Source organism: Adelges cooleyi, unplaced genomic scaffold (assembly GCF_023614345.1).
Source record: "Adelges cooleyi isolate 19-005CV unplaced genomic scaffold, UGA_ACOO_1.1 ACOO_flye_CR_arks_rails_tigmint_CR_PRNA_30, whole genome shotgun sequence".
Classification (NCBI taxonomy): Eukaryota; Metazoa; Arthropoda; class Insecta; order Hemiptera; family Adelgidae; genus Adelges; species Adelges cooleyi.
In genome coordinates this window covers 1,345,979-1,366,843 of record NW_026095971.1, presented here as the reverse complement: position 1 = coordinate 1,366,843, position 20,865 = coordinate 1,345,979, and the positions used below count along the sequence as shown (strand labels likewise).

Genomic DNA, 20,865 nt, shown 5'->3' with positions numbered 1-20,865 from the left:
AGCTAACTATCAAAACGGATATTCCTCGGTAATGTGGCTGTACAATCTGAACGTACAAGCGTCGAATAGCCCTTTTCGTTTCACTGCGACAACGTTATTACGCAACAGTTATAATGATAGGGGAAATAATAACATTAACAACGGTGCAGGCGATGGAGTCGGTGGTGGCGAAGTCGGCGATGGTGTTATCTGTGCATGAATACAATTCACCGAGGTGTAGTAAAAAAGAGACGAGATAGTGGGGAAACATTAGGCGATTTCATTTTATTTGCAGCGTTAAACAAGCCACCGCCACCGAGTCGTCTTGAGCGAAGAGCGCAGTCTTAGAAACCGTCGGCCACTATGGCCGAGCAATAAATTCCAAGTCGAGTGTACTCGTGTGTATTATGTAAGAGTTCGGATGTGTTATTGTTTGGGTGGTAGAAGGGCGACACTCGCCGTTTGCAGACAACATTATGATAATATATTTTGCCAATAAACGGTGGTGGGCCCACAGCCCTCGAGTTTAGAAAAGTTTCGTCGAGTCGACTTCATGGAAGACACGGCAATAACGTGTAGTTTTATCGAGAACATCTTTTTTCTTCGTAGAACACAATATAAAACTATAACAGCCCGTAATATCGTTGTAAATTATTATTTCTTTATAATATTATATATATAATATATATGCACATATATTTGTTATACTAATATCTAAAGCGTAGACAAGTAGACCTTTACCGGTAATCGTTAAATGTATTTTATTATTATTATTTTATCTTTTTCACAATAACACTAAATAATAATATATACCGTCAATTCCAAACAATTTTACGCAGTCATGAGTTTAAATTCTTACACGTTTTTGGAAAAAAATTATCGTCGAAAAAGGTTTGTTTTTAGTTAACATGGTTTGTACTAGATCGTTGTTTGTCATGGACCCACCTGAAAAAATTTAAACACTCTTATAAACTTCAAAATTTGCATGCTAAAGGTATTATGAAATATAAATACTTATATATCCTATTTTTTTAAACATTGCCTTTCAGTGCGCCGGCCAAGTTCTCGCAATGCCAGTGTATCTTTACACGAACCAATTCACCCGGTATTTTTAACTCTCATATCTCTGCTACTTCTTAAGATGGGTTTTTAAAATTTGAAACCTAAATTAAACTTAAATAGTTTAGGACACTGTCTAAAATTAAAGCCTTAATATTTAGCCGTTTTAAAATGGGAGGATTGATGTCCCCAACAAAAACCTAACAGTGAAAAAAGGCCAGACCCCCTCCCAAAAATGTCAGCCTATCAAAGTAGTGATATCTACATTGTGGCCAAGTATGCTATTTCTTTAGTTCATAACCACACTTCACTCCTACTTTCATGAGCAACACTGCTCTGTTATTTGTATTGCTTAACACTTGGCCAGTTTCTGAACTAAACATGAAACATCATTATCAAATGTACTAAAATAATACCTAAAGTAATTACCATCATCAATCATCAATGTGCCGCCAAGAAGTGCCATCAATGGGTCGCGTCTTTGGTCTACATATTCACGTGTAAATATATTTTATTATAATACTTTTGCTTATTATATTAATTAGATAGAAATTGTAAATCATACTTTGGAAAAAAAAAAGTTCCGATAGACAACTGAGACTGTGTTGATTTTACAACAATATATATTATTTAGTGTCTGGACGCATGATACCTTTAGTCGCCGGGCTGATTTTTTTGCTGAAGACATTTTTTGTAATCAGAAGGTAAATAAGTTTATAATATTCAATATCAAGAAAACCTCTTTTGAAATTGACATATTTTCTAATTTAAAAATAAGACAAGCACAACTTTTCAAAAAAGTTCCAAATTAGTTTGGGGTATTTCTATAGATATAGAAAACACTATTAGCACTATTAGCGTATAGAGTAAAAAAATACAAACATATTTTAAAACATTTTTTCCATAGAAATGAGTCGTCTTTTTTCGGCGTACTTTTTGGACTTATGAAAAGGTCAAATTAAATTTAAAAGTAGATCGATTTGCTGTTTGATAAATGTATTAAGTCTTTTGTGGTGTTTACAGAATATTTCTATCTTATATTTAAATATAAATATCTTACGGATATTCTGGCCAAATTTCCATATTGGAAGATGCAAGACTTCTGAAACTTTGAGAAACAAGTAAATATGAATATATGCGAGTATCATTGAGATACGTAAGTGTAGTATATTTTACGAACAAATGGAAGTCAAACATCTAAAAGAAGTATAATTTTAAATTGTCAGAAAGGCACAACAACGTAACATCTTTAAACAAAATAAATTTAAGGAACATTTCACATGAAATAAAAACGAGATGTAACTTTCTGGCTAAGGTTTCTTTATAAAAGATATTTTCGTGGAAACAAATGTTCAAACTACTTCTTAAAACATAGAAACCCCCAAAAGATGAAAAAGTTAAAAAATGTACCTATTTCTTTTGTTTTGTGCTAGACGATTTAATAAAAGCAAAGCAAAATTAAAACTAAATTTACCATTACTCAGTTGTTTTCTACCAGTTTTAAAATAGATCACTTAAGTGGAAAAAGAACAAAGGAATTTTGCCGAGATTGTTTATTCTAAGCCGTTGATTGGCCGTCAACTGCATGATAATGTAACAATCCCACCTTCTTTTCTACAAAAAAAAATTTCTAATTATGTATAAAAATTATTTAGTAATACGAATAAAAAATAGAATTTGTATTTAAAAATCCCATTTATTGCATCAATAAAAATCTGTAGGACATAAATGGCTGCAATGTGATCATACCCAGACATGCAGTTTTTAAACATTTTTTTTATAATAATCTCTATTGTTTAGAACAATGCTAGAAAATTTATTGGCGAATGGAAGTGAAGGAGGAGGCTTTTTTCGAGTTCAACTAATTCAGTGCTCAGTCCTTTTCCATTCTAATAAAGAACCATGTGTACGTGTTGAATTTAACTTGTAATTAAATTATTACACTTCTATTCATAGATCGGTCTTAGTAAGTAGAGTAATCAAATCTAAAGTCTGGATGTTACAACGAATGTCCGATATACTTATAGGTTAAATCGTTACTAAGCGCGCGTTTTATCCTTTAATGTCGGGGACTTCAAATTCATCTAACTTAGCATTGGCGGAGATCAGGGAGGAAGCTTGAGATACTGGAAACCTCAAAACTTAAAAATAGGGCTTTTCAAAATACCTACAATTATTTTTTAGTGAGATATTTGTTGAAATAAAAATAAATGTAGCACTAATTTTAATTTTTAAGGTATTTAGAATCCCAAGCCCTCCCCTTGATCTCCGTCAATGCCCCTAGCTGTAAGTAATGCAAATAATTTTCAATATAGAAATCAATTAATAAAAAATAAATAGTATTATTGTGAAAAAAGTGTGGGGCGCTTTTCAAGAACTGATATATGTAGCACCCCACGCTTTTTTCACAATAATACTATTTATTTTTTATTAATTGATTTCTATATTGAAAATTATTTTCTACTTTTTAGTTTATTTTACTATTTAAGCGTGTTTTTTAGTTTTTTTAAACTATATTTATTTTCCACTTTTTAGTTCGATGTGCTTTAAAATCGTGTTTTTTTAATTCTAGTACATACGTGTCTCTATTACTTGAAAACTTCAGGTAAACAACAATGAATACACGCATGTACGCTCGGTTGCCTATCTCTTTTAGTTACATAGTTACATACAAACATACATACAAGTGAAGCTAATACAAGCGTGTTAAAATAGATGTCTGAGTATGACAGTAATGTATTAGAAATCATTTTGTAGAAGCGTTAACCCGACCGACACGGTGCGTAGCCTTGCTAGTTGCTGGGAAATTCGGTTTCAATTACTTGTCTGGTCCGGTAAAGGGTCCAGTTTGTTTGCTAGAAAAGGGGAGACGTCATGCCTCGGCCTTACACCATATTATTATATTATAATCCGGTCCGTGATTTGGTAAAGGCATTTGTTCGACCCGACTAACGTTTTATCTGACCGGTCATTATCGTTTGTTGCCATAGTGTTTCCGGCTGTCGCTGTGGCTGCTGTTGTTGTCCACCAGGATAAAACAAAAACCAACAATAATAATTATTATTATCAGACCGGTAACCCCGGCGTAAGTACCCCTAAATTCGGTACTACGACGGGGCGGAAGAAAAGACAAATCGGTTTGTCGCAGCTTTCCAAAAACTGTCTTTTAATGGCTGATGCCCGAGATAACACATGAGATTTGGTTTTGCGCAAAATCTCGATAGTGTTTAAACGCTACACGCTTCGGGCCTACTCCATTATTCTACATTTATACCCTTGAATTGTAATTGTGTACATGTGGCCTCAGGTTGGTCCTTATTTTAATATAACTGAGCCAACAAATGCATTTTGTACAACAGATATCAGTTCATACATCATAATATCACCAACAATAAGTTATAATTCCTGTTACAATATTTTCTAACGACCAAATTTATTTTACAAGTTTTTCTTCTTTTACACGTTTCCCAAATTGTATCTAAACATACCATCAAAGGTTTCATATCATCAATAGTAATTATAAAAAATAATAATAATGAAGCGCTGAAGATGACAACATTGTCGCCGAAATACGTCGGAGAGTATATCATTTTTGATGGTTAAGGGTTTTAAATACTATTTTATTTTAAAAGTAATGAAAATAATTTGCTCTTGCGAGGTTTTCATGAGAAACCAAGTATATATTTTAATCGTTTGACTCGTAACAATATTCATAAAAATGCTAAAAAATGTGCTACGAAGGAAATCGAATAAAGGGATTATAAGAAAAATAAGAGTTTTGAGTTGATTAATCTTTTTCTTGTAATTTTTATTCAAGCGGAAATTTGTTAAATTACAGGAAATATTTATAAGACTGGAAAACAATTATTAATATTACATTATAATTTGATCGTACCGGGTTCAAATATAATATTTCTTTTTTTTTACTCTCACTTAATTTCCATAATTATCGAAGTTAATACAAATCAATTTACAAAATAATTTTACCCCTATAATAAGAGCTTTTAAGACGAAGTTGTTTTCTGTTTAAATAATGTTATAATTTGATAATAGCCACATATTTTTTTTAATAAATAACAACTAATTTCGATTATTTTGATTATATTTTACTTAAACCTCTTTTTTCTAAAATAATTATTTTAGAAAACATTACTATTAAATAAAAAGTTGAGCACCATTTCTGTGTATTGGTGACTTTTTATATATTTCAGTTCAGTTATTAAATTTTAAATATTATACTATTTCTTCCATTGCTGAAACATAAACATTTATACATCGAAACAACCGTTATTTAAAAATATACTTTTCAAACAGCTTTTACAATTTAGGTCATTAGCTAGCCTACGGCCGTTGTGTGTTGGTTATTTTATTTGTTTGGGTGGAAGGAAGGCATAGGTAGCAGGAACAATTTATAGGCGGTGTGATGATGCCATAGTATGATGTGTTATAATTTTACAACATTTAACGTTAAAAACCGAAGACATTGTATTTCTCTCTCTTTAGTATTCAATCCTGAGATTGGTTTGTAGCAATTCTCCACTCTTCCCTGTTACTTGCCTTCCTCTTTGTCTCTTCATAAGAAATACATTTTGTTTACTTGCAAGTAATAACATATTTTACCGAAAGAACAAAAAAAAAAATTGTTTATCTCAGGCTGAAAGTATTGTAAGTGACGCCAATATGAGCTTGGCACAGTGTTAGTAAAAATTATATTTGTTGGGCGCGTTACATAAGTAGTTTTATGAAGTACTCGCATCGCGTTTTGATATTCTGCTCACAATGATATTATACAAACAAGTTAAATGTATGTAAATAAACGGCGACCTCGGGGATCAAAGAAGTTAGGCGACAACGTTGTAGGATTACCGCACCCGAGAGACCGAGGTAATTTCTGCGGTGTAAATATTATACACGGAAAGGTGTACGGTTTACATATCGCCAAGACGTTTAATATTTATAACGATAAAGATTATACACCAACGTGATTGTTGTTCGAAACCACAGCGGTGGCATAAGAGTTCCACTTAAACGAGTAAATAATTTATAATTCCATTAAACCCTATCGTTATTATACGAAATGTATAAATGAACGAATTCAATCGAGCTCCAGTGCTCAAGATCGTTATTTAATTGTGCCGGTCTTTAAACTGAACCGCAGAGTGTCATTAATCAGCTCATTACTTAATAATTAGTACAATACCCTTGCATTAGTGTATTTCAGTAATTACAATTATTGTTATACTGTACAAAAATTCACCGAATTCAACATTTATTGCTAATCATACATTTCTCTAGGAACCCGGAAACAACGTAATCATTTTATTAAGCAGCAAAACAAAAATAAAAGAGGCGTTGTACGTAATACTATTATTTTGTTATTATTATTAAATAAAAGAGAAATAATTTCCAACATCACATACGTTTCGCGTGCACGCATCGTGGTGTATGCCCTAAGAAAATACAATTTATGCATTATGACTTTCAGCGGAAACGCGGCGGAATAATTAAATTTATGTGTTCTTCTGAAAAACAGTAATATTTTTTTTTTCGGCGTAGACTGTTTACCAAAAAGAGCGACTCGCCAAAAACGTCGTGGGATTTTTTTTTTTTTTGTTCAAAATACTAAACCACACCAAACAATGTACAGTTGTACCTTCATACAGTTCATTGTTGTTGGATTTTGTTTCTTTTATTGAGTCGCTTTGTTTTCCGTCCACGATTTTTCCACAAGACAAATAGTCTTAATAACTTAATTAGAAATTTAAATGAGCCGCCCATTATATTATTATAACGCGACGTTCAAAAGTTGCGAACAAAGACTTTTTGAAGGATGCGGAATTGCTAATTTTTTTTAAAGTCTGTTACAAATTCGTCATATTTAGCCGAGTCTTCCCGAACTAACTACTGGTTGACTGTGGTTGAGCGCGCCGTGCTCTCAAAACATTATCCTGATTAATTATAAGGCCGCGCGACCCAGGTTAGCTTAAAGCAATAGAACTTAAAAATAGAACAATATTCGAATGTCATATTTTTAAAACTAACAGTTGGGATTATCGTTGATAATGTGTAATAATTATACACCGTGGATATTAATCCACTAGAGAGTTCGGTTATTATCCTTTTTGGATTTAAAAAATGGATTCTTATGATTTTGATATCACTGCCTCGGAATTGCATTGGTTCAATTTTCGGTCGGACTATCAACCCACATAATAACAATTCCATAGGTCATTCGCAGCTAAACAGTGTGAACCATCTCACGGAATGAAGCCACATTAACGTGATTTTAAAACATCATAATACATAAAGGTTCATAATACTAATATTTAAGCAATAAGAAAAATTATTATTGAATATTAATTATAAAACTACCTATTAAAAATGTATATAGATCAGAAATAGTATTTTTTTGAATGCAGACTATTACAGCGAAAATAAAATACGAATTATTTTTAAATACTGTTTGATTATATTTTTAAACTCCTTTAAAATAATGTTCTGACGGAAGGTCAAATATTTCAACAATTATAATTACAAGCTATTAAGTGTTATGAAAATATTTCCAATGTTTTACTTATATTTTAGCTTCGATGTTTATTATTACAGTTGTATACTTTTTCCTATATTTTGATAATATTAAAACATCATTTTGCTTACTTTTTATAATTTTTTCAAACATTTATTGTTTTGCCAAAACATAATCAATAGTTTTGACAACATTCTGAAAACATTAGTACTAATTTGCTGCATGGGTACGTGTGTAGCTTATTTGATGACAATCGAATGGAAAAAATATGAACTAAATATGTATTATTTAATTACATTTTAATCATGTCAGTTATTGGAAATAAGTGAAATGTATTGTAAGAGCCAATTTCAGAATAGTGTTTATAATCGTTTTTATTTTACCCACATGGAATAAGAATAATTAAAAGTACTCCATAGCAATGCTCCCTATTTCCAAGGTGTTACTTGGTACTTGTGAATATTACTTTTTGATATCGGTGAATAAATAATGTTCAATGGTTATACGTTGAATCGTTGAACTTTTTTTATAGCGTCATCACCGGCCTGGTGCAAAGCAAATATTAGATGGTTTAAAATAAAAAATTATTTAGGACATTTTTTTACCTAATATGTTTTTTCAAATAACGCACACATATTGCCTACCCGCCACCAATTAATTCAGTTGATGAGAAAATATTCATTGAGTTTTTGTTTGCTATGGCCGAAAAATACATTACCGTTGTGGAATTATTATTGTTATTACCTCGTTGAGCCTGTTATTATTATTTTATTTGCGTTTTGTTCATTTTTAAATCCAATGGAAATAATAACTATGAAATATAATCGCGGGGATTAAATTATTATTACAATGTTGTATTTGTTTTTGAAACTACAAACTATAAACATAAAGAAATGTGTATTTAATATGCATATGATGAACTTTATTTGTTTTTAATAAACAATAGATACAATCTTCCTTCCTACCCTATTTTTGATTGGATACATTTGATTTACATTCATATTATAGCTAGTTACTATTTATTACATAATATGTATAAAGTAGGTATTAAAAATATGTATAACATTTCATTTTTTGTATCGATAGTTTTAGTTATTTTAAAAGTGCTCATAAATTAATTGAAGTATTGGTGTAAATAATGAATTAGAAAATTTGGGTAAAATCTCGTAGAAGGTAAAGAAATCTGTAGGAACAACTTTGAACAATATTTGATTTTGCCGAGATATATAACTTGGTTTTGCAAGGTAAACATAGTATTGTTCAGTATGTCTCAGAGCCAATTGTTCGATATTTGTACTTATATCGAGAATGGTACGATTATTTTACACTACAACTACTTGGAAGTAAACGGTCTCACCATATAATTTAATTCAACGACCGAGGCAAAAAAATAAAACACACTTTTTTTTTTACATTGAAGTATATTTTTCAAAAATAATTATAAAACAGTTAACTTTATAAATGAAAATATGATATAAATTTCATTTAATTATTATTAATATAATTTAATGTTTCGTTAATCAACATGGCATATTTAGGCTTACTGGCTTAAGCCTATTGTTCGCCCTCTTGGGTCTGTTTATACTCACTACCTACGAAATATCCCTTCGACTTATCAAGGGTAAACACTAGGTCTAGTCTAGGTATGACCGTTATGATATTAGAACCGGTCTACGCTTAAGTTTCTTTGAAATACGGTTTCAATATATTGTATTTTGACATAATCTGTCAGATGGTGTATTATTAAGTTTATTAAAAACTTACAACATAAAAAGAAATCTCAAGTGTTATGAACATAATACTTAATAATTCTTTTGGGTTTCTCACTCTCAACATTTAATACAAGTGTGTATACGTAAATTTTCGCATAACCTTCACTTCATATTATTATCCGTTAAACATATATTGAATATTATTTCATTTGAACTTAATACCACAAAAATTAATTCTCAATTGCAAAAAAAAATCAAATTTGTTTGAGATTTACAATAGAAGTATTATAAAATACACAATATTTCCTATATTTTTCCATTTCACTCGTTATGAATCTATCAGCTATACTAATTCAAATAATACTTGGACAAAGCAATTATAATGATAAGATTGTATTTTAATAGTGATCAATACGTACTAATATAAATGATACATTTTGAGTGTGGATGGTATTTGATAAACTTTAAGAATTCGAAACATTTCCATTTTAAATACATTTTGTTAATCTAATAGTGCAACAGGCACGTTAGCGTTTTAATTACACCAATTATACATCTACTAATGCTTTATTAGATCTACCTTCGGACCTTTGGTCCTCAAACTAGTGTTTCATCTTAAGAATATTCTTTAAAAATTTAGAACTAATTACAACTATTTTTAAAAACTGTTACACAGCGCCCTTTATTTAATGTTAAAAAATATGTAAATTTAGGGAAAGAAGTGAACTCTTAAAATGTTTGGCCCGATAAAGTACCTTTCAGATACGATTTGTGAACTATAGATTTGTGGCATGAAGAAATCGGTTCGGCGGTTTGAAAGATATCGTGGGTCAAGTTACAAAAAATAAATAAAAAAAAACACATAATTGGAAAACAATACCTTTTCAGTTATACGTCGAAGGTAAAACGAAACAATACTATTCCTGACAGTTTTGTCGTACGCAATAGCCACGAAGTACACACGACAGCTGTCCATAATATATATATATATATGATCTCGTAATACTGTCTGTTAAACGCAGTCCGTTTTCGATTGTCAACTTTGGCGCTGAGCACTCTATTAGGCGCTATCGATTACCCCGAACGTTTTACTACTATTGAACGCAATTTTAAGAACTGCCAATTTCGTTAATTAACACTAAGGCTAAGGGCTAATGGGGGGGGGGGGGTCGTTGTTGATCAACGGATGTAGGGTCGCGGGATCAATGGGGTTTTTGGGGGTTTTTCTCATTCCCCAGAACTCTGCGAGGTTACGAATAATAGTTTGAAAATACTCGAAAACGGCCAAGAATCATTTGTTGGGCAGCCATTTCATTAGGCTCGTTATGAAATTGCCGGCGAGGGGGGTGTGCGGTACAGACCGGCGGCAGTCGTGACCCGGAATACATTAACGTCAGCGTGTTGGCCTGAATATAATTTCCACGGCTGCCGAAAGTGGCGGCGGCGGCATAGAACTCTGGGGTAAGCAGCACAAGCAGCACAAGCAGCAGCACTGAGGATTTTTTTATACGTATTTTTAGCGACGTTTTAAATTATGTGCGGCCTTCGACAATTATTGTTGGTCCAAACAAGGCGTGATAAATAAAATAATATTTGTTTGCCCGCAGACAAGATGAGAAAGCAAGACAATCGAGTTGCTCTACCGGATCCCATATTTGTATATGAAAATCGTGTTATGCCCCGTGAGCCGCTCTCGACCCACCGAAATGTCGACGCTTCGTTATTTGTTCAAATTAATTTCTAGTGAAAAAGCGAATCGTCACAGCGTGCAAACAAAATCACACTTTTTTTTTTTTTACAGCGAAACGAGATTATATGCACTTGACGAAACGCTGATAGATTCCCAAAAATATTCTACAAAATAATAAAAAAATAAACTCTGTATATTATATATTTTTTTTTATAATCCAGTTGCCGAACACGTGATCACGTAATTAATAAAAACTGAAAAATTAAACCATTTTGATAAATCGTTTGGCAATGAAATCATTTATTTTGAAGTAAAATAACTAAGCTAACGTTGTGAAATGCTGTAGAGGAATTTCCAAAGAAACGACTTAACCAAAAGTTGTCTTGGGGGATCTAATTTTTATTCTAATCGTGTCGGAGTAAAAACTTGACTAAACAAAATGTGTTTTACTCGCTCTATGATTGTATTTTAGAAGAAAAATGTCAGCTATTAAACCAAAAGAGTATGCCATGTTGAAGGAAATGACATATTTCCTACAGATTTGCAATCATCATAGACCGAAAACATGTATTCCGCTTAACGGTATTTAGTTTAGAAACTAAGTAAAGAACGTTGTCATGGATGTTGTGATTGGCTAATAAAAATATGGATTATCATGGCTTGTATTAATTTAATGTACTGTCAAAATATTTAACTGAGAGTCAAATTTAAATTAAGACCCACAATGCTAAACGCATTAATAAATATGTGGTATAACGTCCTCTCAGTTGAAAAAATTAGATGTATTATTTATTAATATTTTAAATACAAGTTATATTTAATACAAGCTCATACATATAATATTCATTATATTTGTTTCGTTTTTAAATTTATTATTTTGTAAGTGGTATCTTCCGAAACGCTTGAAAAATCGGCTAAAATCGTCAGTTTGTAATAACTTTTATCCATAATGATATTTAATGACATTATAATAATATCTATCTATAATAAATTGAAAAATATAAACAAAATAATTGAATTCTAATACTATTTGAATAGAAGAATAAATTGTTATATTTCGCTATTTGGATTAAAACATGATAAAAATGTAAAAAACATGTCCTACCTGGGATCTGTTTGTTTCCCCAAAGACAGTTTACGGCGCTGTGGATATGCAATATAGCTACATAAATGACTATTTTTTAATAGAAATACTGTCCATGAATCCAAAATCATTTTTATACAACTTTAAATTTATAATATTGTTGAAAGTGTTAAAAAAAAAACGTAGGTTGGTAAATATGTAAATCCCGAAAGGAAAAAGTGTTTATTATAGTCATATTGTCTTGTCATGTATTCAAACGATGAAAAAATACATTATTACGCAAACAATGTAATTACCAATGTCGGCAATTTCACTTTCATTAGGTCATCATCGATTTTCTCGTTTTAGTTGTTGGGAAATTGTTACTATGTATGACTTGCTTCGACAGTTTTAGAAAGTTTTAAGAGTTTCAAAAAAAAAAAGACAAGAACACTGAAAACGAAGTAAACTTTTCAGTGATTTCAAACATCTCATACCCTCTGGGCCCGAGGGTGTAAATGAATTAATACACTCCAGTGTGTCGTCTACCGGTTTTTTTCGTTAAACGTCAATGGGGTCGGCTTGGAGCTATTCGGTTTTTTTGATAAAATCCTACGTAGACTATGAGACGTCTATAAGTAGAGAACAACCATAAATAATTCGGTCTCGGACAGTCTTGCGGTTGGTTCGTACCGTGTGGATGGGCCTCGCCAAGACATGCGCAAGGGGCCAAAAACAAATAAGTTTTTCGTTCCAGGTAACCGATATCTACATATTATATTGTTTATTGTTTACCGTCCATTTGCCGTACTATTCGATGTACGTTAAATGGCCAACAACAATCGATACAAAATATAAAAAAGTTTCGGTTGTAATTCTGGTTGACGGACTTGACTCTGTTTTTTAAATAACGATTTTTCGTGAGGCGAGTATTTATAGAATAATATATAATTGCACAATCGGATCTTAAAGTGTTGTAATATACATTTGCAGTAACAGGTTTTCGACAGTCGAATGGAGATTAGCCATTTTTTTGCTCTCCGGACAGAATCGATTAATACAACATTGTACTAAATGTATTTTTATATTCAAACGAGTGAACGAATTTTAATTAAAATGAACAGCTGCCGTTGTGTACCTGTAACAGTGTCGGTCGAGTGTTTGGATTATAAACTACAAGACAAATATTGTACATAGTTGTACCTTAGTATTATCATTATATTGGGTGTTAGGTATAGGCTTATCCGCTTGTAACCGTTGCCGCAAGAGTGATTTTGTATAATAACCATGTACCTACAGCTCTTCCAAGACAGCCGAAAATCTCAAACGGATATTTCAACGTCAGGAAATCGCTTATCCAATCGTCGTCTTATCGCATTCGTCGATGCTTTTGTTTAATAATTTATTTACAAATCGTATACAGCCGACCGGAAACACTCGATGTCTACCTTCAAACGGAAATTACTATTGAATTTAGTGCAGGTGCTTTGCTTAAGTCGCGGTATTAACCCACGCGTGATCAATACGAAAGACAAACAACTACCTACGAAGTAATCATTAAATATGAAGGATGTCAAAATCATGAACACAGAATCATAACGGTTTGAATTAAACTTCAGTATTCAAAACGGTGGGCAAGATAACAATTATTAAAAGCCGGGTAAGAATAGCTATGGTATCTGGAAAACTCCTAAATTTAAGATAAAAATCCCTTAGTAAACTGTTAAGCCAATATTATCAGTGGAGTTCTTGTTACGAAATTAAAAAAAAAAGAGAAAGCATATAAAACTAGTTAACATTAGTTATAAAACTGGTGTGTAAATAAAAAAAAATATATATATAAACATCATTAACGTATAAGTTTAACTGAATGCGATTTTTGCAGACGTTTAAAATAATATTATATAATACATATTTTCATTATTAATCTTAGCTTTAAAGCTAAGAAATAGTATTAAAAGTAGAATTTGCAATGCATGATAAAAATTGATATGATAGTTATAATACCATAAAAAAGTGAATCCTGACCAAAAAATAAAAATGTATAAAAATACGAAATCCCTATTAAAATTATTTTTGTTATCTAATTTCTATTTTATTGTATTTGAAATTTAATTTTTAGTAGCTATCTGTAGTTATTAGAGATGATGATGTACATAGCTTATATGAATGGGTTGGAAAAATGTAAAAAATCAAGTGTTTATAAGTCCTCAATTTTGAATAGAATTTAATAGTAAAAGTTAAAAACTTGACTAACCAAAATAAAGTGTCAAGTTAAGCTTAAAAAATCTATACATTCTCCTATACGATGTGTGAACTCTTAACATAGTTAATAATACAAACAGCTTGGTAGTGTTTTGAATGTAAAACTTAATAAGATTCATATGGTTCTCATTATTATTTAACCTCTGATATATCATGACATCTCGATTTGAATACGAAATAACTAATCCAACGGAACTCTACCGAGTTCAAAACTTGCACTTAGGTTTCAGAATTCAAATATCATAAATTAATCTGGATTTCACACAATATTTGTACGCTCGATAAGGTAGTTCATTTTTTTTTTCTTGTTCACTATTATTTGTTTATAAAGGTGCGACTGCTGTTCTTTTGGTTGGGTCATTTCAAATTGAAATTAGTACAGCGTCAATTCCGACGACAGTAGCTTAATGGGATTTACCGCTTTGGCGGTGGTTCAAAATTGTATTTTAAATTGTTCCTCCATCGTCCGACAGCGGTCACCGTTTTCTGGACTACCGAACGAGGGTGGGTGGGATTGTCGTTGTCGTCGTCGTCGGCATCGCTGCGAATGCAATAAATACAAATTTTCGGTTTGCGCATATATTATATATATATATATGTATTCAAAAAAGGCTTTGCAGTGGCTATTGCGGACAGCTGTGTGCTGACCCGTTAACGGTTAAACTCGCGAAAACCGCCGTGTGTATAAAAGCCAAATCGTACAAAAACGCGAAACGTATTTCTTTCTTTTTCTTCGCCGCTCCTTTTTTCCCGCCGTCGTCTGGACGTACTCTCCCCTCCTCCTCCTCCTCCTCCCCCCCCCCTTTTTGCGTCGACCACCGGCCAGCCCAGAGAAAAGAAATAACATGTATGCACGCACGCACATTCGCGTGATCATTGCGCTGTGACAAATGAACAAGCTGACTCGACCGTTTGAGAAAAAGAGGTAAAAAAAAAAAAAAAAGTCTACAAGAAGTTTTCCGAAGAAGCGAAAACGCTCACACCCGCGCCGCGTTTGGCAAACACCATATTGACCGTACACACATTCCCATAGGTACATTTAACCGCCGGTTTTTAGACCTTTTCAATGTAAAAAGTTTAGTTTCGGAATTAATTTCGGACGATTTTGTTCTCAAACTGGCTAAGGGCTGATTATATTGGGTCCGTCAAGGTCCCAAGTAATTAGGGACCAAATATCCAATACCATTCAACTGCAGATCAGTTCCAAAAGAGATGACTCCACTAAAATAAACAATTTGTTTTTAATTTCTAATAAAATGGGTAAGAATAGAAATGCACAAGCCTAGTTTACACTAGGTTTGTATAACATTTTTTTTAGTTTTATAGGAAAATATAAAATGTGGCCGAAACACAATCGAAACCAACAGATTTCGTAAAGAATAATGTCTGTAAAATATCAATTTCGAATCTATAATATTAATTAAATCAAAATTTTAAATGCGTTATCTACCCGTGTACAAGTGAATGAAAACAAACATAAAGGTACCTAACCGTTGTTTAACTAACTGTTTGTACACTAAATAAATTCATACCTACTGTCTATTTACTATGTAATATTGTGCAAAACAATTTTTTACTATTTCATATTACCGCAATTCATTGTGGTAATGATAGTGCTATTAATTATTATCAACATAGTAGGTTAAAAAAAATATATTTTACTGTCGTAGTTAACGGAATTGTATTAATAATATAATATATTTTTTTATAAAAAATTGTATATTTATTATGAATTTTATCTTTTATTTGTATCGCACAATATATATTATAATTTATTATGTATTTAAGTATTGATTTCGTTAATCTGAGCCTTATGGCAACCCAAAGTATAGGCAGGTGATATATCACTAGCCGGCTAAGCAAGTCAGATTTATTACTTTGTTTTTCTTTTTAACGTTATTTTAGGTCAGGTGCACATAATTCACGTTCTTGTCATTGACTGAGACTACAATACCAAGACAATGGTACTTGTGTCTAAGCGAGCTTTGCGTTTTTTTTTAAGAAAACAGGAAATTCATTTTTTTCCAAAGAGTTACCTCTAATACTATATTATGTGCTCTTCGGTCATATTTTATTAGAACAGAAACTGAAGCAGCAACGCGCCCAAAGTGTAATCCGTATAGTTGCTGTTTCATTACCGTCGTCAGTGTATTATAGTTTTGTAGCCATTTTCTTGTTGAAAGTTACAGTTCTAAGGTGTTGGAAAAGTTTACCACGAGGTAAGAACAAGTTTGGTTTTTGTAGTTTTATAAAAAGTGTGCGACTTTAGGTTGTGTATATTATTATTATTCGTCAATATTTTTCTCGGTCTTCCGAGTGACAATGTTACAGAATGAAATATTAAATGTGTACATTATGATAATATTTATACCCTCATACGTTTTATCAGCAAACACTTGTGGATGTGTACGGCCAACGGGTTTTCGAACCTAGTTTTTGTAACACACAATAATATGGTAAAATATTTGAAACGTTATATTTGGGGTTGCTAAATGGACCGTACGGGTTTCCTGTAACGCTTCTTCATACAAAATTATAATAACATATATTCGGCGAATCAATAAGGTAATCCATATGGTTTGTTTTGAATACACATAGTACAACATCTGCCTATCGAGAACGGAGTTAAATGGAAGCAAACCCGTATATTTTTTACCATTATTTTTATACACGGATTCCGAGTATTATAATGACCTTTTTATAAACGAGTATATAAGGTCGGAGCAAAGTCCGAGGAGGTAGGTCGAAATGGGCCGGTTAAAAGGTTGTTTTTCAAAAATATACTTACTCTCCGCTATGGCGTATAACCATTTAGTTCTCAAAAGGGCTAACCTCAATTATTGACCGTAGGTCTTTGAAAAAATGTACGACTCCGAATTTAGATTTGTATTTTTTTTGTCTGTTTTATATTATGTAAATACCGAAAATATGGGTAAATTAGGTGGTAAGGTTATCCATGCTGGCTTCATAGTATTGAATTTGAGTTTTAAGTTTCAAAAGTCAAATTTTTACATAAAAACCAATTGTTTTTTTTTTTTTTGAGGTTGGTATACTGATATTTTTATAAGTACAATCTGTTATTCGCCTATTTTAATTTAATAACTATCGTTCCTATAGTTGCCTTATTGTAAAAAAAAACATATTTCTGATTATAAGAATCTATTATATTTTCCAGCAAAGGTTTTTTTTATTATAATTTAAAAAATACACCGGTATTTAAAAGGGTTCTTTTCTAACCGCTGTAATGAAATATTGTGTCCCCTTTGCTAAATTAGTAACGGATACGACTACTGTTGAAGTTTCTGCTACGGATTGAAAATAATTAATTTGTTAGGAAATTTAATAACTCAGTTTTCTCTTTATGCGAACAGCCCAAGGAAACTGTATGTGAATAAGTTCGACTGTTGTGTGAAGTACTCCAAACGGCGGGTAAACTCTTGTTGGGTCTATCTCTTGTTGTTATCAATTTAAGGAACAAAGTGGTTCTTGGAATTAATAGGCTGTCGGTGGTAACGACCTTAAAATGTGTGCGTTGTACATGCTTACAAATATTATTAATTTGGCAATATAAACTAGAATAGGTTTGAAGCGACGAGCAGTGCATTTAATAACACTCATGTACAACGCAGTATTGACTGTGCGTCACATATTGCGTACATTGAAGGTATAAATTTACACGATAGTCAAGTGAATCACTGAAACAACAACATCCATTATAATTATCCTTGAATGTAGATAATATAATTGTCATAAATCCATTGCCGCGTCATCATATGGATTGTACAACAATTATGTAACTTCATTGATTTTGTCTAAAAAAAATGTACATTTTTTTAACGTTTCAGTTTGAAAACCTTCAATATTATTCCTATTTTTTAATAACTCTTAATAGTATAATAAAAAAAATATTTTAAAAAAACAACACACATCTACTGTTATTCGTAAACTTTTTTTTTCGTTTTATAATTTAAACACAATCAACATTATTTGTTCGTAAAGATTCATTTGTTTTTTTTTTTTAATTTGCTTATAAAAATTATTATTGAGTATAGTTATCAAAAAAAAAAAAATAATAATAATAAAAACGAAGCCACATAGATAAAGTTCTTCTCTATATATTGTGAACATATTATAAATCTATACTGTTAATACTGGCCTCACATATTTGTCCAACGTAAAGAAGTTTAATGGGGAAAAAATATTATAGCAATTTATAATATAGTAATTTATCCTATAGAAATGACTGTTATAGTCTGACAAAAAAAACAACAACCAATACAAAATCCTCATTACTGTATTAATATATATATGTACTATAGTTGAAGGCTGAAGCTCTGAATTAAAGCTGCCAAAAATTGCCTAAACGTTGCTCTTTATTAAATGGTTGGTGTGGCGACCTCTTTATCTTTAATTTAAAACAAAAAATTGTTTTCTACATTTTTAACGTGATTTTTTATATTATCGTGTAGTCGGGTGACATTTGTACTTGGTTGTGTATTTATAAAACGGAAATAATTTATTATTTACATTGATTGACTGGGATAAATATTTGATTCGGTCTTTCTGGGAAAAACAAATATATTTAATGAAGTATGTTTTCCGAAAACGTTGGATGTACCTTTGTAGGTTGAAATCTCTAGGGAATTATTTATGCTTGCAATTAAAATATAAACGACACGGCTCCCGCAATTGAATGTTCAGTCTGTTATAAAGTTTGTTTGAGAAAAACATTTTAAAAATAAATCCTTTTTGCTATAAAGTATTGAGAGCAAAAAAATATTTAACTTTGTTGTCCACAAAAACTTTGGCGACTAGGCGCGTTGATTGAATTGACCAATGAAATAATATATAGCACACAGACAAGATTACTCAAAATCAATATCACCTAAAAGCTTTGCTGTAAAGTTAAGGCCGTGAAACTGCTTAATTCATTTTTCATACTGCACATGTTGTTATCCTTTTTTTGGACTTGAATATTTGATATAACAACTTAATAGCCACTGTTCCAAAAATACTTGTTTTGATTGATATGTCCGTTTCTAATTAATGTATTTCCGTCAAATGCATACTTCATGGCCTTTGGTAAACTTATTAGCCTGTAAAGAGGTGTAATTTCTTTTTTGCTTTTGCCCTCACGAATTGTACTCCCTATTATGTTTTATTTAATCTTCAAGATATTATACATGTATAATTTTTCAGTATTCACATTTTGTTCTCGTATTAGGATTTTTTCATTTACTGTGGACTTCTGCAGATTATTTAGAATTAAACTTAGAAGCAAAAATAGTTTAAGTAAAAAGCGAAGAAATAGGAGAAAACCTGAGGAAAGCCATCCGGAGATGACACTGTATAATATCATTTTATAAATTATGTATAAAGTAGCAAGTAATATGAAAGCATACATTTCATGAGTGTCAACGTCAATTTGTCGCTTTATGGGGGCCTACTATGTGCATTATATTAGAAGAGAGTTTATACTTCAGATTCGATATTTTTCTATTCTACAAACACACGTCACAAGTGAAATGCCAGTTTTACTCTAACTTTTTCGCTTTAAAGACGAGTCGCAGCAATGACATCGTTATAACTTAGGATAGTGTTTTTCTTTTACAATCTTACATAACGCGCATCATACACTATACTGAGTTTAATATTAAAACGTTGATTATCACACAGTATACGCTATCCGGGTATACCAGGAGAAGCTCGCAGTCATGTAAAGTGGTTTATTATTATTATTATTTCCATAATATTAAAACCTTATTATACGTTGAAATATTTTCTGAGAAACACAAATTTATTCTTTTTTGATTATACAACATGGTATAAGTATAGTGTTTCATTCTTGTATTATACCTACTGATATATTAAATATTATCCCTCGAAATTATATCTGATATATCCAATTTAGTCCAATTCTTGTATAATATTATATAAAAAAAACAAATTTTTTAAAAAAAATGTCGGTTAGGCCTATACTTACATTTTGGTTTTGCCAACGCTTTAGAAGCCTACATCTTCCATCTTCAGACAGCTATACGAGTAATATCGAACTGAGCACACAGCAAGATAGCTTTAAAGATAGAAGATGCGAGGCTTCCGAAAAGTCGGCAAGTCCACATGTAAATATAGGTGTAACATATTTTAAATAACTAACCTTTTACAAATTTTAATCAATTTATAAGAAAAAAAAATCTTACTACGGTTCATTATTGATTGTATTTTTTTTTTTTTGCAAGCCGTAACATTGAAAAATTACACGACAGAATAAAAAAATGTCAAGTACACAATATAGAGGAACCGTAAAAAAAAAAAAATACAAGCCATTATCATTTAAACTATGTAAACGTTATATTCATGTCTTCCTAAATAATTATTAACGCACAAGCAAATTTCACGACACCGTACATTATTGTGGTGGTTACCTAACCGCAGCTGTCGTGGATGACGCTGATGGCATCTCAATATAATTTATAGTTTCGGGGCGGACATATCGTTACTATGGTAACCTACTCTAATGGAAACTGTAAATTATGGATTAATAACATAATGTGATGAGGACTTTCTTAAT

General features: G+C 31.5%; 1 protein-coding gene across 1 annotated transcript in view; it reads left to right on the top strand.

The window, feature by feature from the left end:
* LOC126839294 (neuroligin-4, X-linked) overlaps positions 1 to 20,865 on the top strand; it is a 227,393-nt gene that overhangs the window by 15,356 nt on the left and 191,172 nt on the right. The gene's annotated exons all lie outside the window — the stretch shown is intronic.